At 44.2% G+C, this 27958-nt stretch overlaps 1 pseudogene; it reads right to left on the bottom strand.

Annotated features, from left to right (window-relative positions):
• LOC135512733 (phospholipid hydroperoxide glutathione peroxidase-like) lies at positions 1-27852 on the bottom strand (annotated as a pseudogene).
• Between the last annotated feature and the right edge of the window lie 106 nt (positions 27853-27958).

Below are 27958 nucleotides of genomic sequence, written 5' to 3' on the forward strand. Positions count from 1 at the left end.
AAAAATCTGAATGATTTATTAACGGGAAATACAAACAGGCTTACGTTTCGGCATTAACACATTCATCCGAGCCTTGTGTAGGAAAAAGTAAGAGGCACCATAACCTCTCAAGGGAGTGTCACACGCGCCATGTCAATCAAACATGTCAAAATGATAGCAACGAGACATGGGCTATTAAAAACAAGTAATGTTTTGGGGGATTTAAGTCCCTCAGTCAGTCAAGCACCTGATTCTTTTTTTTGTTATTTTTTCTTTATTTTACTAGGCAAGTTAGTTAAGAACAAATTCTTATTTTCAATGACGGCCTAGGAACAGTGGGTTAACTGCCTGTTCAGGGGTAGAACGACAGATTTTGTACCTTGTCAGCTCGGGGATTTGAACTTGCAACCTTTCGGTTACTAGTCCAATGCTCTAACCACTAGGCTACACTGCCGGGCTGAAGCACGTTTACACTTGTTTTTTACGTTGAAAGATAGAATTCCCCATAAACACAGTGGACAACAGAATTAGCACAAAAGCGTTACGTTTATTATGGAATGTGACACTAAGATCATATTTTCAGGGGGTCAGGATTCTTCTCCGGTGCTGGCTGGCTATGCCTATAGCGGGTCCTCCCAGGGGATTGGTTGCACGCCGTTTTCATCAGGTCTGTCCTACCAGTCAGGCTGGTTTGCGGACAGACTGTCACTGGTCTGGGGAATGGATCCACTCACAGACATTGGCTCACCGGAGAGGGAGGTAAAGATGCAGTGTCAGTGCATTAGACAGTCAGTGATGGAAGAATTACAGGTACGTGGGAAGATCCTTCTCCACCGCCTGAAATGGAGAATAGATAGTTGTGATGAATTGCATCCATGTCTTTTAGTTTCTCTCCTTATATGGATTTAATATAATTCCATTTCATTTGTTAGGTAAGAGCTGAATCAGTAGGCCTATCTGTGCGTTAGACCTTACCATGAAAAGCTTACTTACAAGCCCTTAACCAACAATGCAGTTAAGAAAATAGAGTTAAGAAAATATTTACTAAATAAACAATGAAAAAATTTTAAAATAGTTTTAAAAAGCAACAAAATAAAATAACAATAATGAGGCTATATTCAGGGGGTACCGGTACCAAGTCAATGTGTGGAAGTACAGGTTAGTCGAAGTAATTTGTACATGTAGGTTGGCGTAAAGTGACTATGTATAGATAATAAACAGCGAGTAGCAGCAGTGTAAAAACAAAGGGGTGTCAATGCAAATAGTCCAGGTGGCCATTTGATTAATTGCTCAGCAGTCTTATGTTTTAGGGATAGAAGCTATTAAGGAGGCTGCAAACGAGGGTTCAGAAGGAACAGACAGAGTATCACGTCTACCACACCTCGACGTTACTACAACGTATCCAATTTACCAGAAGAGACGTTCTTCAAAAGACTCGGTTGGGCAACACGGCCTTCCATCTACCACCAAACCTTCCGAAGCCCAGCTCAGAGTAAATATGTATTGCATGTTCCTTTTCCAAATAGGCGGTAATTTAGAATGCATAAGATACTGTATTTACAGTAGCATAGCTTCGCCCTTTGTTCCTCAGTCTTCTTTCACTCAAACCCAGCCCCTTTTCTTTTGTGTAACCAGCTGTCATATCTGTTCCGCCCGATAAGGACGTTTTCCTTTATGACGTAATTTGTAATCAAGTTATGGTTTAATTCTGTGTATGTGTAATTCTGTGTGATTAGTTAGGTATTTAGTAAATACATAATTAAACCCAATTTTGTATTGCTGATTCAACTTGTGTGCCAGGGTTCGTGCAGATAACCAAGAATTTACAACTTTCAGATGAGACTGAATTAATATGACGATTAATATTGACTGCTATTGATGTAAAATATTACTAGGTATTTAAGAGTTTATTCGGAAGATAACAGCTCTATAAATATTATTTTGGGGTGCCCGACTCTAGTTAATTACATTTACATGATTAGCTCAATCAGGTAATATTAATTACGGATCAATTATTTTATAGAATAGCATGTCATATCACTTAATCCGGCATAGCCAAAGACACGACAAGGTCCAGGATCCTTAGCTTAGTGATGAGCTTTGGGGGTACAATGGTGTTGAACGCTGAGCTGTAGTCAATTAACAGAATTCTCACATAGGTGTTCCTTTTGTCCAGGTGGAAAAGGGCAGTGTGGAGTGCGATTGAGACTGCGTCATCTGTGGATTTGTTGAGGCGGTATGCGAATTGGAGTGGGTCTAGAATTTCAGGGATGATCGTGTTGATGTGAGTCATGACCAGCCTTTCAAAGCACGTCATGGCTACCGACGTGAGTGCTACGGGGTGGTAGTCATTTAAGCAGGTTACCTTAGTGTTCTTGGACACAGGGACTATGGTGGTCTGCTTGAAACATGTAGGTATTACAGACTCGGTCAGGGAGAGGTTGAAAATGTCAGTGAAGACACTTGCCAGTTGGTCAGCTCATGCTCTGAGTACATGTCCTGGCTCTCCGTCTGGGCCTGCGGCCTTGTGAATGTTAACCTGTTTCGAGGTCTACACAGTCTGATCACAGTCGTCCGTAACAGCTGGTGCTCTCATGCATGCTTCAGTGTTGCTTGCCTCAAAGCGAGCATAAAAGGCATTTAGCCCATCTGGTAGGCTCGCATCACTGGGCAGCTCGCGGCTGGGTTTCGCTTTGTAGTCTGTAATAGTTTGCTGTGTCTGCAAGCGTCATGTCAAAATAGGTTAGTTGATCACCAAATATGGCGTTTCGCTGAACAACGATTTTCATTTACTCCTGTAACTGCTGGTATTTACTTCCAAAAAGTTCTAAAATTGTTTTTACAAGCAACTTAAAAAATGCCTCTTCGACACCTCCAAGGTATCGAGCTGTTGTAGGCTAGACCTGTGAGTAGGCTAGACCTGTGAGTGGAAGTAATGAGAGATTGGAGGTGCCAAATAGGCACTTTTTTGGTTGCTTGTACATTTTTATTTACACCTTTTTTGGAAGTACATACGGGCTATAACAGGGGATAGATGAAGATTGTTGCTCAGCGAAACTCCATAATTGGTGATCAACAAACGTATTTTCACATTATAACTTGCTGACCACACCGCCCGCGTTGCAAAATACTTTTATACATACAGTGGGGCAAAAAAGTATTTAGTCAGCCACCAATTGTGCAAGTTCTCCCACTTAAAAAGATGAGAGAGGCCTGTAATTTTCATCAAAGGTACACTTCAACTATGACAGACAAAATGAGAAAAAAAATCCAGAAAATCACATTGTAGGATTTTTTATTAATTTATTTGCAAATTATGGTGGAAAATAAGTATTGGGAGAATGGGAGTTTTAATCGCAGCTTCCTAGGTGTTAGAGAGGTCTCTAACGCATATATACTGGTTCAGGTAAGAGCCATGACAGTAGCAGCTTGCTGTAGGGACATTATGAGATACGATGTCTGCCCTATATTCACATTGTCTGCGTGCTTGATAGAGGATTGCTGCCTGATCCCGATGCCAACACCCCGCTCATCATCACCCTCACATGACCTTCCAACCCCCCGCTACAGCAACACCCCACTCTGTTTAACTGAGCAAATTCATCACTAACAACAATTTTATGGTGTTGTGAGCACATGAAATGGTCAATAATGCATGCTTTTCAGAGGCAGAGTAGCAAGGTATAATGTTAGGGAGGGTGATCCCAGGCCGGGCCTGAGGTTATGGTTGAGTACTGCTGTCTTACATGGAGGTGTCAGTTAGTCCATCATAGGCCTATGCTGTAATTAGATTCAATGTGTGAGAGTAAAAGTCATTGACTTACGCTGGGATCACCCATCGGTCCATATCTCTTCATAACCTGGCCCTCTCTGTTGATAAGGAACTATAAAGCCAGAGAAAAGGAACTGAGGGTTGGACATTTAAACTAATTCTGCATTTAACATCCCGTTTCCAGCTGGAAAAACTAGTAATAATCAAAAGGTCTTGTTTTCGATTTGTTAACCCAAAAATTCATGAATCTTAAAATAAACCTATAATTAAAGCTAGAATCCTTCATTTAAACAATGACAAAGTTGGCACCCTGCAACTGTTTTGGTTTAAAAGTAAGGGGATGTGCTATGGATGCAAAGATGGACCATCCATGACATCAACATGTATAGTTTTAATCATGTTTTGAGGCTATACAGTGTTTGTTTACATTTACATTGATTACAAACAAAGGCGTACACAAGCTTCTATTTTGGGGTTTGACAGTTGAACTATGCTAATGAGGCATTTATAAGTTATATTTTTCAAGAATCAATGGGCATATACAGTACCAGTTAAAAGTCTGGACTCACCTACTCATTCAAGGGTTTTTCTTTGTTTTTACTATTTTCTACATTGTAGAATAATTGTGAAGACATCAAAACTATGAAATAACACATATGGAATCATGCAGTAACCAAGTGTTAAACAAATCAAAATATATTTTATATTTGAGATTCAACCCTTTGCCTTGATGACAGCTTTGCACACTCTTGGCATTCTCTCAACCAGCTTTGCCTGGAATGCTTTTCCAACAGTCTTGTTGGACATGAGCCCTTGTTGGCTGCTTTTCCGTCACTCTGCAGTCCAACTCATCCCACACCATCTCAATTGGGTTGAGGTTAGGTGATTGTAGTGGCCAGGTCATCTGATACAGTACCATCACGCTCCTTCTTGGTCAAATAGCCCTTACACAGTCTGGAGGTGTGTCATCTGTTCATCTACTCTGTGTCTTGCAGAGATACGGCGGTTAGAACCAAAAATCTCAAATTTGGACTCATCAGACAAAAGGACAGATTTCCACCGGTCTAATGTTCATTGCTAGTGTTTCTTGACCCAAGCAAGTTTCTTCTTATTGGTGTCATTTAGAAATGGTTTCTTTGCAGCAATTCGACCATGAACGCCTGATTCACACAGTCTTCTCTGAACAGCTGATGTTGAGATGTATCTGTTACTTGAATTCTGTGAAGCATTTATTTGGGCTGCAATCTGAGGTGCAGTTAACTCTAATGAACTTATCCTCTGCAGCAGAGGGAACTCTGGGTCGTCGGTCGTCCTTTCCTGTGGCGGTCCTCATGAGAGCCAGTTTCATCATAGCGCTTGATGGTTTTTGCGACTGCACTTGAAGGAACTTGAAAAGTTCTTGAAATTTTCCGGATTGACTGACCTTCAAATCTTAAAGTAATGATAGACTGTCGTGTCTCTTTGCTTATTTGAGCTGTTCTTGCCATAATATGGATTTGTTCTTTTACCAAATAGGGCTATCTTCTGTATACCACCCCTACAGTACCTTGTCACAACACAATGCGTTTGAGCCAATCAGCTAAGAACAAAAGAAATTCCACAAATTAACCTAACAAGGCACAGCAGTTAATTTAAATGCATTCCAGGTGACTACTTTATGAAGCTGGTTGAGAGAATTTGTATTTTTATTCATCCTGTTTGTTGCAGCTCGTTCCAGTCACTAGCTGCAGCGAACTGAAAAGAGGAGCGACCCAGGCATGTGTGTGCTTTGGGGGACCTTTAACAGAATGTGACTGGCAGAATGGGTGTTGTATGTGGAGAATGAGGGCTCCAGTAGATATCTCAGATAGGGTGGAGTGAGACCTAAGAGGGTTTTAAAAATAATCATCAACCAGTGGGTCTTGCGATGGGTATACAGAGATGACCAGTTTACAGAGGAGTAAAGGGTGCAGTGATGTGTCCTATAAGGAGCATTGGTGGCAAATCTGATGGCCGAATGGTAAAGAACATCTAGCCGCTCGAGAGCACCCTTACCCGCCGATCTATAAATGATGTCTCCGTAATCTTGCATGGTTAGGATGGTCATCTGAATTAGGGTTAGTTTGGCAGCTTGGGTGAAATAGAAGCGATTACAATAGAGGAAACCAAGTCTAGATTTAACTTTAGCCTGCAGCTTTGATATGTGCTGAGATGTGCTGACAGTGTACCGTCTAGCCGTACTCCCAAGCACTTGTGCGAGGTGACTACCTCAAGCTCTAAACCTTCAGAGGTAGTAATCACACCTGTGGGGAGTGGGGCATTATTCTTACCAAACCACATGACCTTTGTTTTGGAGGTGATCAGAACAAGGTTAAGGGCAGAGAAAGCTTGTTGGACACTAAAAGTTTTTTATAGGGCATTTAACACAAAATCCGGGGAGGGGCCAGCTGAGTATAAGACTATCATCTGCATATAAATGGATGAGAGAGCTTCCTACTGCCTGAGCTATGTTGTTGATGTAAATTGAGAAGTGCGTGGGGCCTAGGATTGAGCCTTGGGGTACTCCCTTGGTGTGACAGGCAGTGGCTGAGACAGCAAATCTTTCTGACTTTATACACTGCACTCTTTGAGAGAGGTAGTTAACAAACCAGGCCAAAGACCCCTCAGAGACACCAATACTCCTTAGGCGGCCCACAAGAATGGAATGGTCTACCGTATCAAAAGCTTTGGCCAAGTCAATAAAAATTGCAGCACAACATTGTTTGAGAATCAAGGGCAATGGTGACATTGAGGGCCTTTAAGGTTGCAGTGACACATCCATAACCTGAGAGGAAACCAGATTAAATACCAGAGAGAATACTATATCCATCAAGAAAGCCAGTCAGTTAATTATTGACAAGTTTTTTCCAACACTTTTCATAAACAGGGCAAAATAGAAATAGGCCTATAACAGTTAGGCTCAGCTGGATCTGTGTATGCAAAGCTCTCATCAAGGCAACGGGTGGCTACTTTGAAGAATATATTTTGATTTGTTTAACACTTTGTGTTGGTTACTACATGATTCCATATGTGTTATTTCAAAAGTTTTGATGTCTTGATATTTTGATGTCTTTCATAGTTTTGATGCCTACACTATTATTATTATACAATTTAGAAAATAGTAAAAATAAAGAAAAACCCTTGATTGATTAGGTGTGTCCAAACATTTCACTGGTAGTGTACATATAAAATCATGAGCTGGCGCACACCAAGAAAAAATATTTTGTGTGCTGACTACACTCCATATACAGTATAAACTCCCAGTAATTTATTGAATAAATCACCAACGTTTCGGCATCACTGTGCCTTCTTCAGGTGATGCCGAAACGTTGCTGATTTAACCAATAAATTACTGTGAGTTTATATGTGGAGTGTGTGACACTCTTTATTTTTATGGTACTGTACATATAGCGTTAATTTAAAGTAAAAAATGGATGTAGCAATTTAGGATGTAGCAATCTAGCTTTACGTTTGTATTTGTATTACTCTAGGCCCAGAAAGACCACGATAATACGACTACCTAATAAAAAAAATTTTAAACAAAAATAGACATAGGCCAGGGGTATTCAATCAGGGATCCAAGGAGGTACAGTAGGGGGTCTGGAAAATTTGCTTTTTTATTTATTTTTTATGAATATCGCTATCAACAGAATAAACACATTTATTTACATACCTAGAGTAGAGAATATGATCATTTCTTTCCAATGATGTCAACTTTATTTCTTTACTCCTAATATTGAGCAAATTACAATTACTCCCACTGGAGTACCCGACATAGGCTTTGAAAAAGCCCCCGTAATTAGGCTGCTGGCTGCTGGTAAACTTTCTTGACTTGGATATTCATTTTTGCCAACACATGGCTAACCTTTTTTTCAACCAGTTAAACAGCTGCTCTTAGTGAAAATACAGTGCATTCAGAAAGTATTCAGAACCCTTCACTTTTTCCACATTTTGTTACATTACAGCCTTATTCTAAAATTGATCAAATTATTTTTTTCCCTCAATCTACACACAATACCCCATAATGACAAAAGCTAAAACATGTTTTCGGACATTTTTGCAATAAGGCTGTAAAGTACCAAAATGTGGAAAAAGTGAAGGGGTCTGAATATTTTCCGAATTAACTGTATGTTTGGAGTTAGCCTATTAGCTAGAAAGGTATGTTAGAGTTTACACTTCCAATTATAATGTGGGGAGGTGAAAATAATGAAAAACTATCTAACAAATCTATTCATTTTAAAATGTTGATTACTTTTCCTTACCGTTATCATTCACTTGATGATAAGACATGCGAAAAAATGTATGTTTTGTCAACGTAGGGATATAATCTTGGCACGAGGGATATAATCTTGGCACAAAACTCTGGGTTACTCCAACTCAGCTGTGTCAACTTGTTCTGATGGGAATATCCGATGACTAATAAGAAATAAATATATACCTTAGTGAAATTCCACTTGATGCCACTGATGAGACAAAAAAACAAGATCATTAGATGAAGCAATCATTAACACAGTGACAATAACCAAACTCATACACGTTACATTAGAACATCTACTTATATACTGCATATAAGCCATTATGCTTATCTGAGCAATAGTAAGCAGTTGTAAAAAATTAGATATCATGTATTTTAATTCTTAACATATTTTCTATGTATGGTCAAAAATAATCATATGTGATGAGTCTAACCACTCCATTAGTAACACGTCTCTCCAATACGTCTCCACTTACTTTCCCAGGAAGCTTCTCCCCTTGGGCTGCTCCTTCAGCCACTTCCACACGGGGTGGGCGTTGGGCCCGTTCACATTGATCTTACTGAACATTGGGAAATCAGCATTGTAGGACTTGGCAAAATTCTTGATCTGAGATTCAGTGCCAGGTTCCTAAAATTAACACAAAATATACCATTGTAATAACATAATAATAATCATGTTGTAAAAATGCTTTAGGTGTAGACTTGAGACTTGAAATAAATAAAAATGAGATCTAGCTACCTGTCTCCCGAACTGGTTGGAGGGGAAGGCCAGGATGCGTAAACCTTTCTCAGCGTACTTCGCGTGCATCTCCGCAAACTGAGAGTAGTTTACTGGGGTTTTACCTCATTTAGAGGCAACATTGACGATGATAACAACGTCGCCCCTACACACACACACACATTAAAACACAGGAGATAACAGGTTCGGGGCTTTTGGAAGGGGTATGGTGAATGATGTATAACATGATTGTGGTTATTTAGCAGGGCCGGAAAATCGCGATACTCGTTAGTATAGTGGCAAAGAAACACTTCTAGAGGAAAACAGTCCTAATGTTGGAAACAAACAACACAATATTTAACATACAGCAGGTTTTTAAAGGACCAAAGAGTTTCATTTTTGCCATGAAAAATAATATTGCAATACTGGTATCATCACAGCCCTATTATATAGTATTTTAGAATGCTGAGTAACTTCTTCCACCTTCTCACCTGTATTTCTCGAGGGATACTTCGTTGCCATCAATATCCTTTGCAGAGAAGTCATAAATAGACGAGGCCGTCTGCCAGTCCTCTGTCGGAGCAGACTGGGAAGGAAGAGAATAAAAGAAGTGAGTAAAATATGAATGTGTGTCCTGTTTGGTGCTAGCTCATGAATACCTGTCTGATGTGCATGCAGGCACATACGTGCGTTCTCTCACGCTCACTGTAAAGAAAAACTAAGCCTGAGCCAGTCAGCGAACTTCACTATCTCTCTCAAAGTGATATTAAAAAGTCAATATTCTAATAAAATGCTTTGGTGCTCATCTATTCTACACCAAAATCTGTCACACCCTGATCTGTTTCAACTGTTCTTATTTTCCTCGGTGTATATATCCCTGTGTTTCCTGTCTCTCTATGCCAGTTCGTCTTGTTTGCCCAGTCAACCAGCGTTTTTCCTTGCTCCTATTTTTTTCCCAGTCTCTTTTGTTTCTAGTCCTCCTGGTTTCGACCCTTGCCGAACCCACCTGCCTGTCCACTCTGCCTGTTCTGTCTTCAAGTCTGCCTATCCCTTTGTACTGTTTGGACTCGGATCTAGTTTTCTGAACACCTGTCTGACCTGACCTCGAGACTGCCCTTCGTCTGGTACTGTTTTGGACTCTGACCCGGTTCATGAACTCTCGCCTGTCCCCGACCTGCCTTTTGCCTACCCCTTGGATGAATAAATATCGGAGCTCAACCATCTGCTTCCTGTGTCTGCATTTGGGTCTCGCCTTGTGTCCTTATAGAAATCCATGTAATAACACATTTGGTGTTTGAATGACAGAAAAGCAGCAATTCATATGTGTTAACGTTACTGATTACAAGGGTGTATTTTCCCCTTCAGCAATAAATACTATGCACTTGGCATACGTCTAGAAACAGACAGATTCAACAGCAGAAAACCTTCCCTAGTCAATATCTCCAAAACATTTTAATCAAAGTGCTGTTTTGATTCACCATTCCTCAGTAATCTTACCAATGTCGAGAGGATGACAGAGAAAAGGACAGCGGACCCTAGTAGATACATGACTACCTTTCAGTAAATGAAAATGCAGAAAGCTTATGTCTCACACACCGTTGACCGTGAGCCTTTCGGTGCAGCGTCCACTTTAATCCTCCAATTTATGAAACACTGTAAATAATTAACTTGGAAGATACAACATTCTTCTCTGATAGGATGCTTTTATGCTGACCACTGACAGGCGAAGGATGAGAACACCTACAGTCAGTGGTGCTCATAAAAACAAAGTGTTCTCTTCCTAGACGTGAGATATAGACCTGCTGTTTAACTCTCTAGAGACAGCAGGAGCGGTAGAGATACTCTTTGATCTCCTTGAGGAGCTAACTTTCTGCACCCTCGACAACTACTGTGATTAATATTATTTGACCATGCTGGTAATTTATAAACATTTGAACATCTTGGCTATGTTCTGTTATAATCTCCACCCGGCTGTCACGCCCTGGTCTATATTTATTATGTTATCTTCATTTATTGAGTCAGGCCAGGGTGTGACATGAGTTTATTTGTAGTGTGTTTCGCCTTGGGGTTGTGTGGGGTGAATAGATTAGTCCATGGCTGCCTGAGGCGGTTCTCAATCAGAGTCAGGTGATTATCGTTGTCTCTGATTGGGAACCCTATTTAGGTAGCCTGGGTTTCACTGTGTGTTTGTGGTTGATTGTTCCTGTCTCTGTGTTTGTTGCACCAGTCAGGGCTGTTTCGGTTTTCAACGTTTGTTGTTTTGTATTGTTCGTGTTTTGTCATAATTAAAGATGTATCGAACGAACCACGTTGCATTTTGGTCCGATCCTTATTCCACCTCTTCGTCAGAGAAGGAGGTAGAAGAAAGCCTTTACAGAATCACCCACCACAAACGGACCAAGCAACGTGTCAACGGGCAGGAGCCACAGGAGAAGCAACAAAGGCAGCAACAGCAATCACAGGACTTCTGGAATTGGGAGGAGAAATTGTTCGGAGAAGGACCCTGGAATCAGCCTGGAGAATATCACCGCCCCAAAGAAGAACTGGAGGCGGCGAGAGCTGAGAGGCGCCGGTATGAGGAGGCAGCGCGGCGACGCGGATGGAAGCCCGAGAGTCAGCCCCAAAAATTTCTTGGGAGGGGCTCAGGGAGAGTGCGGCAGAGTCAAGAGTCAGACCTGAGCTCACTCTCCTGTTTATCATGAGGAGCCAAGGAGGAGACCAGAACCGGTGTTGGAGGTGAGCGAAGCAGAGACTGTGAAGGAGTTAATGGGGAAATTGGAGGAGAGAGAAATGAGGGAGTTGCTGTGTTGGTGCTTTTTGCATGGAATTCGCCCAACGGAACGTGTCAGGGATTTAATGGCACCTGGGTCAGCGCTCCATACTTGTCCTGAGGTGCGTGTTAGTCGGCTGGTGAAGTTGGTGCCAGCCACACGCACCAGGCCTCCCGTGCACATCCCTAGCCTTGCACGTCCTGTGCCAACACTGCTCTCAAGATCTCCAGTGCGCCTTCACGGTCTAGCCCATCCTGTGCCACCTCCACACACTAGCCCTCCGGTGGCAGCTCCCCGCACCAGGCTTCCTGTGCGTGTCCTCGGCCCAGTACCACCAGTGCCAGCACCACGCATCAGGCCTACAGTGCGCCTCACCTCTCTTGCGCTGCCGGAGCCTCCCGCCTGTTCAGCACTGTCGAAGCCTTCCTCCTCTACAGCGCTGCTGGAGTCTCCCGCCTGTTTAGCGCTGCCGGACCCTTCCTCCTCTCCTGCGCTGCCGGAGCCTCCCGCCTGTTCAGCACTGTTGAAGCCTTCCTCCTCTACAGCGCTGCTGGAGTCTCCCGCCTGTTTAGCGCTGCCGGACCCTTCCTCCTCTCCTGCGCTGCCGGAGCCTCCCGCCTGTTTAGCGCTGCCAGAGCCTTCCGCCTCTACAGCATTGCCGGAGTCTCCTGCCCGTTTAGCGCAGCCAGAGCTGTCAGTCTGCATGGAGCAGCCAGAGCTGCCAGTCTGCATGGAGCAGCCAGAGCTGCCAGTCTGCATGGAGCAGCCAGAGCTGCCAGTCTGCATGGAGCAGCCAGAGCTGGCAGTCTGCATGGAGCAGCCAGAGCTGCCAGTCTGCATGGAGCAGCTAGAGCTGCCAGTCTGCATGGAGCAGCCAGAGCTGCCAGTCTGCATGGAGCAGCTAGAGCTGCCAGTCTGCATGGAGCAGCCAGAGCTGCCAGTCTGCATGGAGCTGCCAGTCTGCAAGGAGTTGCCAGTCTGCAAGGAGCTGCCAGTCTGCAAGGAGCTGCCAGTCTGCAAGGAGCTGCCAGTCTGCAAGGAGCTGCCAGAGCTGTTAGTCTGCATGGAGCAGCCAGAGCTGTCAGTCTGCAAGAAGCCGCCAGAGCTGTCAATCTGCATGGAGCAACCAGAGCCGCCAGTCAGCCAGGATCTGCCAGTCAGCCAGACTCTTCCAGATCTGCCAGTCAGCCAGACTCTTCCAGATCTGCCAGTCAGCCAGACTCTTCCAGATCTGCCAGTCAGCCAGACCCTTACAGATCTGCCAGTCAGCCAGACTCTTCCAGATCTGCCAGTCTGCCAGACTCTTCCAGATCTGCCAGTCAACCAGACTCTTCCAGATCCGCCAGTCAGCCAGGATCTGCCAGAACTGCCAGCCAGCCAGGATCTGCCGGATTCAACTGCCTGGCTGGGCTTCCTCTCAGTGCTGGGCTTCCTCTCAGTGCTGGGCTTCCTCTCAGTGCTGGGCTTCCTCTCAGTGCTGGGCTTCCTCTCAGTGCCGGGCTTCCTCTGTCCCGAGCCGCCCCTCTGTCCCGAGCTGCCCCTCTGTCCCGAGCTGCCCCTCTGTCCCGAGCTGCCCCTCTGTCCCGAGCTGCCCCTCTGTCCCGGGCTGCCCCTCTGTCCCGAGCTGCCCTTCTGTCCCGAGCTGCCCCTCTGTCCCGAGCTGCCCCTCAGTCTAGTGGGGTTCTGGGTGAGGACTACTTGGCCATGGTCGGCGGCGGTGGACAATCCTAGGACGCGAGGAGGGGGACTAAGACATTCATAGAGTGGGTTTCACGTCCCGAGCCGGAGCCGCCGCCATGGACAGACGCCCACCCGGACCCTCCCTATTGTTTTGATGTGCGTCCGGGAGTCCGCACCTTAGGGGGAGGGGGGGGGGTTCTGTCACGCCCTGGTCTGTATTTGTTATGTTATCTTCATTTATTGAGTCAGGCCGGGGTGTGACATGGGTTTATTTGTAGTGTGTTTCGTCTTGGGGTTGTGTGGGGTGTATAGATTAGTCCATGGCTGCCTGAGGCGGTTCTCAATCAGAGTCAGGTGATTATCGTTGTCTCTGATTGGGAACCCTATTTAGGTAGCCTGGGTTTCACTGTGTGTTTGTGGTTGATTGTTCCTGTCTCTGTGTTTGTTGCACCAGTCAGGGCTGTTTCGGTTTTCAACGTTTGTTGTTTTGTATTGTTCGTGTTTTGTCATAATTAAAGATGTATCGAACGAACCACGTTGCATTTTGGTCCGATCCTTATTCCACCTCTTTGTCAGAGAAGGAGGTAGAAGAAAGCCGTTACACCGGCACAGCCAGAAGAGGACTGGCCACCCCACATAGCCTGGTTCCTCTCTAGTTTTCTTCCTAGGTTTTGGCCTTTCATTGGAGTTTTTCCTAGCCACTGTGTTTACATTTACATTACATTTAAGTCATTTGGCAGACGCTCTTATCCAGAGCGACTTACAAATTGGTGAATTCACCTTATGACATCCAGTGGAACAGCCACTTTACAATAGTGCATCTAAATCATTTAAGGGGGGGTGAGAAGGATTACTTTATCCTATCCTAGGTATTCCTTAAAGAGGTGGGGTTTCAGGTGTCTCCGGAAGGTGGTGATTGACTCCGCTGTCCTGGCGTCGTGAGGGAGTTTGTTCCACCATTGGGGGGCCAGAGCAGCGAACAGTTTTGACTGGGCTGAGCGGGAACTGTACTTCCTCAGTGGTAGGGAGGCGAGCAGGCCAGAGGTGGATGAACGCAGTGCCCTTGTTTGGGTGTAGGGCCTGATCAGAGCCTGGAGGTACTGCGGTGCCGTTCCCCTCACAGCTCCGTAGGCAAGCACCATGGTCTTGTAGCGGATGCGAGCTTCAACTGGAAGCCAGTGGAGAGAGCGGAGGAGCGGGGTGACGTGAGAGAACTTGGGAAGGTTGAACACCAGACGGGCTGCGGCTTTCTGGATGAGTTGTAGGGGTTTAATGGCACAGGCAGGGAGCCCAGCCAACAGCGAGTTGCAGTAATCCAGACGGGAGATGACAAGTGCCTGGATTAGGACCTGCGCCGCTTCCTGTGTGAGGCAGGGTCGTACTCTGCGGATGTTGTAGAGCATGAACCTACAGGAACGGGCCACCGCCTTGATGTTAGTTGAGAACGACAGGGTGTTGTCCAGGATCACGCCAAGGTTCTTAGCGCTCTGGGAGGAGGACACAATGGAGTTGTCAACCGTGATGGCGAGATCATGGAACGGGCAGTCCTTCCCCGGGAGGAAGAGCAGCTCCGTCTTGCCGAGGTTCAGCTTGAGGTGGTGATCCGTCATCCACACTGATATGTCTGCCAGACATGCAGAGATGCGATTCGCCACCTGGTCATCAGAAGGGGGAAAGGAGAAGATTAATTGTGTGTTGTCTGCATAGCAATGATAGGAGAGACCATGTGAGGTTATGACAGAGCCAAGTGACTTGGTGTATAGCGAGAATAGGAGAGGGCCTAGAACAGAGCCCTGGGGGACACCAGTGGTGAGAGCGCGTGGCGAGGAGACAGATTCTCGCCACGCCACCTGGTAGGAGCGACCTGTCAGGTAGGACGCAATCCAAGCGTGGGCCGCGCCGGAGATGCCCAACTCGGAGAGGGTGGAGAGGAGGATCTGATAGTTCACTGTATCGAAGGCAGCCGATAGGTCTAGAAGGATGAGAGCAGAGGAGAGAGAGTTAGCTTTAGCAGTGCGGAGCGCCTCCGTGATACAGAGAAGAGCAGTCTCAGTTGAATGACTAGTCTTGAAACCTGACTGATTTGGATCAAGAAGGTCATTCTGAGAGAGATAGCGGGAGAGCTGGCCAAGGACGGCACGTTCAAGAGTTTTGGAGAGAAAAGAAAGAAGGGATACTGGTCTGTAGTTGTTGACATCGGAGGGATCGAGTGTAGGTTTTTTCAGAAGGGGTGCAACTCTCGCTCTCTTGAAGACGGAAGGGACGTAGCCAGCGGTCAGGGATGAGTTGATGAGCGAGGTGAGGTAAGGGAGAAGGTCTCCGGAAATGGTCTGGAGAAGAGAGGAGGGGATAGGGTCAAGCGGGCAGGTTGATGGGCGGCCGGCCGTCACAAGAAGCGAGATTTCATCTGGAGAGAGGGGAGAAAGAGGTCAGAGCACAGGGTAGGGCAGTGTGAGCAGAACCAGCGGTGTCGTTTGACTTAGCAAACGAGGATCGGATCGGACCTTCTTCGGACCTTCTTTTCAAAATGGTTGACGAAGTCATCTGCAGAGAGGGAGGAGGGGGGAGGGGGAGGAGGATTCAGGAGGGAGAAGAAGGTGGCAAAGAGCTTCCTAGCGTTAGAGGCAGATGCTTGGAATTTAGAGTGGTAGAAAGTGGCTTTAGCAGCAGAGACAGAGGAGGAAAATGTAGAGAGGTGGGAGTGAAAGGATGCCAGGTCCGCAGGGAGGCGAGTTTTCCTCCATTTCCGCTCGGCTGCCCGGAGCCCTGTTCTGTGAGCTCGCAATGAGTCGTCGAGCCACGGAGCGGGAGGGGAGGACCGAGCCGGCCTGGAGGATAGGGGACATAGAGAGTCAAAGGATGCAGAAAGGGAAGAGAGGAGGGTTGAGGAGGCAGAATCAGGAGATAGGTTGGAGAAGGTATGAGCAGAGGGAAGAGATGATAGGATGGAAGAGGAGAGAGTAGCGGGGGAGAGAGAGCGAAGGTTGGGACGGCGCGATACCATCCGAGTAGGGGCAGTGTGGGATGTGTTGGATGAGAGCGAGAGGGAAAAGGATACAAGGTAGTGGTCGGAGACTTGGAGGGGAGTTGCAATGAGGTTAGTGGAAGAACAGCATCTAGTAAAGATGAGGTCGAGCGTATTGCCTGCCTTGTGAGTAGGGGGGGAAGGTGAGAGGGTGAGGTCAAAAGAGGAGAGGAGTGGAAAGAAGGAGGCAGAGAGGAATGAGTCAAAGGTAGACGTGGGGTGGTTAAAGTCGCCCAGGACTGTGAGAGGTGAGCCGTCCTCAGGAAAGGAGCTTATCAAGGCATCAAGCTCATTGATGAACTCTCCGAGGGAACCTGGAGGGCGATAAATGATAAGGATGTTAAGCTTGAAAGGGCTGGTAACTGTGACAGCATGGAATTCAAAGGAGGCGATAGACAGATGGGTAAGGGGAGAAAGAGAGAATGACCACTTGGGAGAGATGAGGATCCCGGTGCCACCACCCCGCTGACCAGAAGCTCTCGGGGTGTGCGAGAACACGTGGGCGGACGAAGAGAGAGCAGTAGGAGTAGCAGTGTTATCTGTGGTGATCCATGTTTCCGTCAGTGCCAAGAAGTCGAGGGACTGGAGGGAGGCATAGGCTGAGATGAACTCTGCCTTGTTGGCCGCAGATCGGCAGTTCCAGAGGCTACCGGAGACCTGGAACTCCACGTGGGTCGTGCGCGCTGGGACCACCAGATTAGGGTGGCCGTGGCCACGCGGTGTGGAGCGTTTGTATGGTCTGTGCAGAGAGGAGAGAACAGGGATAGATAGACACATAGTTGACAGGCTACAGAAGAGGCTACGCTAATGCAAAGGAGATTGGAATGACAAGTGGACTACACGTCTCGAATGTTCAGAAAGTTAAGCTTACGTAGCAAGAATCTTATTGACTAAAATGATTGAAATGATACAGTACTGCTGGAGTAGGCTAGCTGGCAGTGGCTGCGTTGTTGACACTACACTAATCAAGTCGTTCCGTCGAGTGTAATAGTTTCTACAGTGCTACTATTCGGGGGCTAGCTGGCTAGCTAGCAGTGTTGATTACGCTACGTTACGTTAAAAGAACGACAATAGCTGGTGTTTCTACACCTGCATTGCTTGCTGTTTGGGGTTTTAGGCTGGGTTTCTGTACAGCACTTTGAGATATCAGCTGATGTACGAAGGGCTATATGAATAAATTTGATTTGATATTAAAGCGTAACTTGCACAGAACAAAGGTAAACACATCTTACTCAATCTTTGGGAACTGACCATGCTTAACACAGAAGGTTATATCAGTCAAAAAAGAACAGAACACTCAATTTAGTGCTCCTACTCCTCTCTGACTCAATGACCAGTAAGATTTCACATCAACATGAACATAAAAAAATGGGCGGAGAAAAAGTCTAATGCTGAGTATTGTCACACCCTGATCTGTTTCACCTGTCTTGTGCTTGTCTCCACCACCCAGCAGGTGTCTCCCATTTTCCCCATTATCCCCTGTGTATTTACACCTGCATTTTCTGTTTGTCTGTTGCCAGTTCGTCTTGTCCCGTCAAGTCTTGCCAGCGTTTTTCCTCTGTGTTTTTTCCTCTGTCTGGTTTTTGTTCTCGTCTCCCCGGTTACAACCTTTTGCCTGTCCTGACCCTGCCCGCCATCTACATCTGCCAACTATTTACCAGGATTACAAACCCATCCCTGTCATCGACCTGCCTTTTGCCTGCCGCTGTGTACTCAATAAATCTCTGAGACTTGAACCATCTGCCTCACTTGTCTGCATCTGGGTCTCACCCTGAGTCATGATAAGTATAGTATCCCTATGCTACAAAACCCCACTATTTCACCAAACTACACTGAACAAAAAGAAAGTGTAAAGGGTTGGTTCCATGTTTCATGAGCTGAAATAAAAAATCTTTGAATTTCTCCTTTGCCAATATAATCCATCCACCTTATAGTTGTGGCATAGCAAGAAACTGATTAAACAGCATGATCATGAAACTGGTGCACCTTATGCTGGGGACAATAAAAGGCCACTTTAAAATGTGCAGTTGTCGCACAACACAATGCTAAAAATGTCTCATGTTAACTGAGCATGCAATTGGCATGCTGACTGCAGGAATGTCCACCAGAGCTGTTAACAGATAATTGACTGTTAATTTCTCTACTATAAGCTGCCTCCAACGTCGTTTTAGAAAAATTGGCAGTACGTCCATCCGGCCTCACAACCGCAGACCACGTGTAACCACTTCAGCTCAGGATCTTCACATTCAGCTTCTTCACCTGTGGAATTGTCTGGGGGGGTGGGGGTGGACTCTCTCTGAATTGCTGGGCCTGGCTCACCAGTGGGTGGGCTGGCAGCCAAGTGGGTGGGCCTATTCCCTCCGAGGCCCAACCGTGCCCAGTCATGTGAAATCCATAGATTAGGGCCTAATGAATTTATTTCAATTAACTGATTTCCTTATCTTAATTGTAACTTAGTAAAATCTTTGACATTGTTGCAATTATATTTTTGTTCAATATCACTTCATAACATCTTTAGAACAATATGGTATAGAATAGAAACAACAGATGTGCTTATGTTTGCATTTTCGAAGCAAGAGAGGATCTGAGAATCAGTATTTTCATATGAGGGTGGTGGTGCCAGGCAATGCCTTATATAACATGCCTGACAGTGGTAGGCAACAGAATTGATTCAGTAGAGGTAATTTCACCATTCTGAAAAGGTGAAGGCTGAGGAAAATATGAACCCTTCACAATGTTTCAACTTTACCACTCACTGATGTCATCTAACAAACAAGGTAAATCATATAGCCTACTCACACATATTAAGGATATAAAGGAAGGTTCTGACACCATACAGCAGGGATCGTCAACTAGATTCGGCTGGAACATAATTACAAATAATCTGTAGACCCGAAATTGACAGCAAGAAGCCCAAACAGATACAATATTTGACTAAGACAAGTATTTCAAAACCTGCTTACATTTGTATACGGTCATGTACACTGAGTGTACAAAACATTAGGAACACATTTTTACATGACATAGATTGCAGGTCAAAGTTATGATCCCTTATTGATTTCACTTGTTAAATCCACTTCAAATCAGTGTAGATGAAGTGGAGGAGACAGGTTAAAGAAGGATTTTTAAGCCTTGAGACATGGATTGTGTATGTGTGCCATTCAGAGGGTAAGTGGGCAAGACAAAATATTTAAGTGACATTGAACGGGGTATGGTAACAGGTGCCAGGCGCACCGGTTTGAGTGTGTCAAGAACTGCAAAGTTGCTGGGTTCTCAACAGTTTCCCGTGTGTATCAAGAATGGTCCACCATCCAAAGGACATCCAGCCAACTTGACACAACTATTATGGGAAGCATTGGAGTTAATATGGGCCAGCATCCCTGTGGAACGCTTTCGAGACCTTGTAGAGTCCATGCTCCGACGAATTGAGGCTGTTCTGAGGGCAAAAGGGGGTGCAATTCAATATTAGGAAAGTGTTATTAATGTTTTGTACACCCAGTGTATACAGTGCCTTGCGAAAGTATTCGGCCCCCTTGAACTTTGCGAGCTTTTGACACATTTCAGGCTTCAAACATAAAGATATAAAACTGTATTTTTTTGTGAAGAATCAACAACAAGTGGGACACAATCATGAAGTGGAATGACATTTATTGGATATTTCAAACTTTTTTAACAAATCAAAAACTGAAAAATTGGGCATGCAAAATTACAGCTGTAAGTCACTTGGGGTATGTCTCTATCAGTACATCGAGAGACTGACATTTTTTCCCATTCCTCCTTGCAAAACAGCTCAAGCTCAGTGAGGTTGGATGGAGAGCATTTGTGAACAGCAGTTTTCAGTTCTTTCCACAGATTCTCGGTTGGATTCAGGTCTGGACTTTGACTTGGCCATTCTAACACCTGGATATGTTTATTTTTGAACCATTCCATTGTAGATTTTGCTTTATGTTTTGGATCATTGTCTTGTTGGAAGACAAATCTCCGTCCCAGTCTCAGGTCTTTTGCAGACTCCATCATGTTTTCTTCCAGAATGGTCCTGTATTTGGCTCCATCCATCTTCCCATCAATTTTAACCATCTGCTCTGTCCCTGCTGAAGAAAAGCAGGCCCAAACCATGATGCTGCCACCACCATGTTTGACAGTGGGTATGGTGTGTTCAGGGTGATGAGCTGTGTTGCTTTTACGCCAAACATAACGTTTTTGCATTGTTGCCAAAAAGTTCAATTTTGGTTTCATCTGACCAGAGCACCTTCTTCCACATGTTTGGTGTGTCTCCCAGGTGGCTTGTGGCAAACTTTAAACAACACTTTTTATGGATATCTTTAAGAAATGTCTTTCTTCTTGCCACTCTTCCATAAAGGCCAGATTTGTACAATATACGACTGATTGTTGTCCTATGGACAGAGTCTCCCACCTCAGCTGTAGATCTCTGCAGTTCATCCAGAGTGATCATGGGCCTCTTGGCTGCATCTCTGATCAGTCTTCTCCTTGTATGAGCTGAAAGTTTAGAGGGACGGCCAGGTCTTGGTAGATTTGCAGTGGTCTGATACTCCTTCCATTTCAATATTATCGCTTGCACAGTGCTCCTTGGGATGTTTAAAGCTTGGGAAATCTTTTTGTATCCAAATCCGGCTTTAAACTTCTTCACAACAGTATCTCGGACCTGCCTGGTGTGTTCCTTGTTCTTCATGATGCTCTCTGCGCTTTTAACGGACCTCTGAGACTATCACAGTGCAGGTGCATTTATATGGAGACTTGATTACACACAGGTGGATTGTATTTATCATCATTAGTCATTTAGGTCAACATTGGATCATTCAGAGATCCTCACTGAACTTCTGGAGAGAGTTTGCTGCACTGAAAGTAAAGGGGCTGAATAATTTTGCCAAATAAAAATCACCAACTGGCCGCCAGTTGGGGAACCCTGCAATATAGCCTACCCTCTGTATACCCCCATACCAAATAAATATCTAAACTGAAAACCAGACAGATGATACTCGTCAATATCTTTTCCAATTTACAGACACAATATCCTTTAACACCCTGTATTTCCAAAGCTTTTTCACAGACATCAAATGATGAATGCATCATCCAGAGTATAATGACATACTAAAACACAAACTGCTAAATTGTCCTAATAAGCACTGTAGGTTAGGCCACTTTGCTGATAGCAGGTTATCAGTTCAAACCAGAAGGGCAGTGGAGGTAATGGTTTCATGACACATCCGATGTCACCAGTTAATCTAATGTAGCGGGGGTGAAATAAAGTCCCCCATAAACAAGAAAAGGCAAAAACAATACAATAGCTACAATCAACAATGTTCGACACACTTGGAATTCAGTAAACTAATAATCTACATGTGTTTTTTATTAGAGAGCTAATGGTAAATGTTATGATATCAAATTCATTCTGAATACGACTAACAAGAAGTACTCCACAGCTTGCCAATGCCCCAAATATCAAGGCACAATTAATTTGCCATATTTTGTAACTATATTGATGTAGCAATACATGGCTACATACATAAGGGTTTGTTGGTTGTGAACATAGAGAATGATAGAGGCCTATAGTGGGTATTACCATTGGCTGTGCCATTTTGGGCGTCCACCATTTTTATGTAGACTAGGGATTCATATCACAGATTAGTTATAATAATCTTTGTTCATATTTTCCAGAACATCTACCAAGTTTCAATACCGGGAATAAATCATATTTATCCCAAGAAATACCTTTGAAAAAATCACACCCAGGTTTCTCCCAAAATAAAAACAAACATTCTCTGCACCACTATGTAAAGGTTTCACAGCAAGTGAAACTGATATTTAGTAATGATAGAGTAACTTTGATCACCAATGACATTGTGATTTGCGAAACAGGCCGTTCATAAATTTAGAGCGTTATCATGTTTCTCAATTGATTCAGTGCATTTCATCAGTAGGCCTAGGCTCCAATTTGCATTCCGCCCAAACAGATCCACAGATGATGCAATCTCTATTGCACTCCACACTGCCCTTTCCCACCTGGACAAAAGGAACACCTATGTGAGAATGCTATTCATTGACTATAGCTCAGCATTCAACACCATAGTACCCTCAAAGCTCATCACTAAGCTAAGGAACCTGGAACTAAACACCTCCCTCTGCAACTGGATCCTGGACTTCCTGACGGGCCGCCCCCAGGTGGTGAGGGTAGGTAGCAACACATCTGCCACGCTGATCCTCAACACTGGTGCTCCCCAAGGGTGCGTGCTCAGTTCCCTCCTGTACTGCCTGTTCACCCACGACTGCATGGCCAGGCACGACTCCAACACCATCATTAAGTTTGCAGACAACACAACAGTGGTAGGCCTGATCACCAACAACGACGAGACAGCCTATAGGGAGGGGGTCAGAGACCTGGCCGGGTGGTGCCAGAATAAAAACCTATCCCTCAACGTAACCAAGACTAAGAAGATGATTGTGGACTACAGGAAAAGGAGCACCAAGCACTCCCCCATTCTCATCAACGGGGCTGTAGTGGAGCAGGTTAAGAGCTTCAAATTCCTTGGTGTCCACATCAACAACAAACAAGATTGGTCCAAACACACCAAGACAGTCGTGAAGAGGGCACGACAAAGCCTATTCCCCCTCAGGAAACTAAAAAGATTTGGCATGGGTCCTGAGATCCTCAAAAGGTTCTACAGCTGAAACATTGAGAGCATCCTAACCGGTTGCATCACTGCCTGGTACAGCAATTGCTCGGCCTCCGACCGCAAGGCACTTAGAGGTTGGTGCGTATGGCCCAGTACATCACTGGGTCAAAGCTGCCTGCCATCCAGGACCTCTAGACCGGGCGGTATCAGAGGAAGGCCCTAAAAATTGTCAAAGACCCCAGCCACCCCAGTCATAGACTGTTCTCTCTACCACTGCATGGCAAGCGGGACCGGAGTACCGAGTCTAAGACAAAAAGGCTTCAACAGTTTTTACCCCAAGCCATAAGACTCCTGAACAGGTAACCTAATGGTTACTCAGACTATTTGCATTGTGTGCCCTCCCCAACCTCTCTTTACTGCTGCTGTTACTCTCTGTTTATCATATATGTATAGTCACTTTAACTATACATTCATGTACATACTACCTCAATTGGCTCGACCAACCAGTGCTCCTGCACATTGGCTAACCGGGCTATCTGCATTGTGTCCCACCACCCGCCAAACCACTCTTTTTACGCTACTGCTACTCTCTGTTCATCATATATGTATAGTCACTTTAACCATACCTACATGTACATACTACCTCAATCAGCCTGACTAACTGGTGTCTGTATATAGCCTTGCTACTGTTATTTTCACATTTCTTTTTAGTGTTATTTCTTTACTTACGCACGCACGCACACACGCACGCACGCACGCACGCACGCACGCACACACACACGCACACACACACACACACACACACACACACACACACACACCTTTTTTTCACACTATTGGTTAGAGCCTGTAAATAAGCATTTCACTGTAAGGTCTACTACACCTGTTGTATTCAGCGCAAGTGACAATAAACTTTGATTTGATTTGTTTATATTTTTGTTCAGTATAGTAGCTGTATAGTAGCTGCATCAACTTTCACAAATAGCAAATCAATCCCAAGGGTCCTCATTTTTTTTTAAACAAGCCTGAGACCCTTTCTAAAGTCTGTTGACATCTAGTGGAAACCATAGGAACTGTAATCTGGGAGCTATTTATTTGTATATCCCATAGACAAGAATTGAAATGGACTGTGACCTCAGAAAAACATTTTCCGGATGGATTTTCCTCAGATTTTCACCTGCCATATCAGTTCTGTTATACTCACAGACATTATTTTAACAGTTTTAGAAACGTCTGAGTGTTGTCTATTCAAAGCTACCAATTATATATGCATATCCTAGCTTCTGGGCCTAGGTAACAGGCATTTTACTTTGGGCACGTCATTCATTGGAACTTCCGAACACTGCCCCCTAGCCCTAAGAGGATTCATTAAAGGCTATATTTTTCATATCATATTTTAGTCACGAGTTGACATGGCCCCCCAAGTACATCCTGGAACAGTTTCTACAGCAGGATCTTCTAATAAACATCACTGAGCATCAGGTAAGCAGATGGAAAAATTCTGATTTTTGTTGATATGATATAGTCATTAAACAATATCACAGTAATCTAATATGATTGTCTTGCTTTTCTTCCTTTTGTTGCAGCTGGTTCCTGAACACATAGTCATGACAAAAGAGGAACTGTCTGAATTGCTGTTACTACAGTATCCTTTCACAGCATGGAATACAAACTCATATCTGGATGTATAAATGGAGTATAAATCCTCTATTGTATGGACTGTATTAACATGCATAGCCACCCTAAATTATCAAACTTAAAAAAATAAAAAATAAATGATTCACTTCAATAAATTACAAATTGGTGATATTTTTTAAATATTAATCTAATACTGGATCGCATTATATAGATAGTAGTGTGTTGGGATTCCTTCATCGGTCTCTCAGTCAACTGAAGGAAAGCCAGCTGCCGACAGTAGGCTCCAACAAGGAGACACTGTGGCCCGGTACTTTGGATTGAAAAGAGTCCAGGTACAAATTCATCTCATTGACCTATTGCCTAAAATGCGGTTAAAGAGATTCTCTGTTAGTTTTGTATACTTTTTAGCCAGTAGTTCTGAAAGTAGCACTCACCAGCCAAAAGTAGTCCCTGAAAATTGTATACTATGTCATGTACAGTGCCTTCAGAGAGTATTTATATGCCTTGACTTATTCCACATTTTGTTGTTACAGCTTGAATTCAAAATGGATCTCACCCATCTACACACAACAGCCGATAATGACAAAGTGAAAACGTGTTTTTAGAAATATCTCATATTCATGATGTCTTTGTGAGACGCAGAGTAGGTGAACGGATGATCTCCACATGTGTGGTTCCCACCGTGAAGCATGGAGGAGGTGTGATGGTGCTTTGCTGGTGACACTGTCTGTGATTTATTTAGAATTCAAGGCACCCTTAACCAGCATGGTTACCACATCATTCTGCAGCGATATGCCGTCATATCTGGTTTGCGCTTAGTGGGACTATCATTTGTTTTTCAACAGGACAATGACACAAAACACACCTCCAGGCGGTGAATGGGCTATTTGACCAAGAAGGAGAGTGATGGTGCTGCATCAGATGACCTGGCCTCCACAATCACCCAACCTAAACCCAACTGAGATGGTTTGGGATGAGTTGGGCCGCAGAGTGAAAGTAGCCTACAAGTGCTCAGCATATGTGGGACCTCCTTCAAGACTGTTGGAAAAGCATTCCAGGTGAAGCTGGTTGAGAGAATGCCAAGAGTGTACAAACCTGTCTTCAAGGCAAAGGGGGGCTACTTTGAAGATGTTTTGATTTGTTTAACTTTTTTGGTTACTACATGAGTGCTATTTTATAGTGTTGATGTCTTCACTATTATTCTACAATGTAGAAAATAGTAAAAATAAAGTAAAACCCTTGAATAAATAGGTGTGTCCAAACTTTTGCCTGGTACTGTAAGTATTCACACCTCGAGTCAATATGTTGTAGGAGCACCTTTAGCCGCGATTACTGCTGTGAGTCTTCCTGGGTAAGTTTCTCAGAGCTTTCCACGCCTGGACTGTGCAACATTTGCCCATTCTTTTCAAAATTCTTCAAGCTCTGTCAAATTGGTTGTTGATCATTGCTACAACCATTTTCAGGTCTTGCCAAGTAGATTTAAGTCAAAACTGTAACTCGGCCAGGAACATTCACTGTCTTCTTGGTGAGCAACTCCAGTGTAGATTTGGCCTTGTGTTTTAAGCTATTGTCCTGCTGGAAGGTGAATTTGTCTCCCAGTGTCTGGTGGAAAGTAGATTGAACCAGGTTTTCCTCTAGGATTTTGCCTGTACTTAGCTCCATTCCGTTTCTTTTTTATCCTGAAACAATCTCCAGTTCTTAACGATTACAAGCATACCCATAACATGATGCAGGCACCACTGTGTTTGAATGGAGAGTGGTACTCAGTAATGTTTTGTATTTGCCCCAAACATAACACTTTGCATTCAGGACAACAAGTTTATAGCTATGCCACCTTTTTTGCAGTATTACTTTAGTGCCTTGTTGCAAACAGGATGCATGCTTTGGAACATTTTTATTCTGTGCAGGCTTCCTTTCACTCTGTCAATTAGGTTAGTATTGTGGAGTATCTACAATGTTGTTGATCCATCCTCAGTATTCTCCTATCGCAGCCATTAAACACTGTAACTGTTTCAAAGTCATTATTGTGAAATCCCTGAGCGGTTTCCTTCCTCTCCAGCAACTGATTTAGGCAGGATGCCTGTATCTTTGTAGTGACGATGAATTGATACACCATCCAAAGATTAATTCATATCTTCACATGCTCAAAGGGATATTCAATGTCTGCTTTTTTAATTTTTACCCATCTACCAATCGGTGCCCTTTTTTGCGAGGCAATAGATCAACTCCCTGGTCTTTGTGGTTGAATCTGTGTTTGAAATTCACTGGTCAACTGAGGGACCTTACAGATAATTGTATGTGTGGGGTTTGAATGCTTAGAGTCATACTTGGCACAGCTTCAAGAAAGACTCTTTCAAACTAGGGATTTCGGGGCTAATTGGGGTTAGAGAGTAATTCTGCTCATAGATTATGCATATCTATAAACTACACATTGGTACATCCAGCCTAAGGTGGGAGGTTAAGTAAAGCCTTAGACGTCGCCGGAGCATGTCTTAAACATTTTAATGAAATGACTCAACACCGGTCATGACGTTAAGTGTTTTAACTGGGCTCTTGACTCTTTGCTGTGATAGGTAGTAAAGATCATCAGACCCAGTGAGACCGCTGGGTGACATATCACCAACAGGCTGGTCCAGTGAGGATTTCAATGTGTGAATATCTTGATTGCAGTTTTAGGGCTGTTTCCTAACCGGTTTCTCTGCATTGTTAATCATTTCTTCTGACTACAATACATTGTTTATTCAGATGTATTGGGGATTGTAGTACATTTGAAAAAGTGCCTTCTGATTCTACTCTTGTCCCTTTAGCTACACTGCGCTGTTTGTAAAGAGCAGTGGGTGAGCCAACACTGAGCCAATATGGTTGTTTACTCGTGGATTATTCTACAGCTGGCCTCACATTTCTTTGGATGAAGCGAGGGATTTTTTTTGTTAGTACAGGTTTGTAATTTTGTACAATAAATCTTTAAACAGACATCGTTGGAACAACACACAAATGGAAGTTGCTCACATTGATTGTGTCAAATTCCACATCATAATTGTTGTTAGGCTAATATAAAGGGGAACACAGTTAATAGAACCTCAACTGGTGGAGTGCATAGCAAGTTTTAAAACTAGCAAGTAGAAATATAAGCCATGGGGGCCATTAGGTTGAAGGTGTTAATCTAATGACCTTAGCAAAAAAGTACAATATACTGAATCGTGATAAATTAACTGTAAAAAGTTCATGTCCACATACCTTTTTCCTGGAGTGAGCCATCTACTGTAGTGTGGGCAGCTCAGACTGAGCTCGGCAAAGGGCTTGAACAAAATTCAAATGTTGTGGATGATGTTTACGCCAATGGCCCTACAGGACTATTATTAAAAAATTTGCCTCACCAGTGACTGTTTCCTGGTTACTAAACCAGCCTTCATTCTTTGTTTAGTGGGGGGGGGGGGGGGTCACGGTATGAGATGGACATTAGTCAACTG

This window comes from Oncorhynchus masou, chromosome 24 (genome assembly GCF_036934945.1).
Source record: "Oncorhynchus masou masou isolate Uvic2021 chromosome 24, UVic_Omas_1.1, whole genome shotgun sequence".
Lineage (NCBI taxonomy): Eukaryota > Metazoa > Chordata > Actinopteri > Salmoniformes > Salmonidae > Oncorhynchus > Oncorhynchus masou.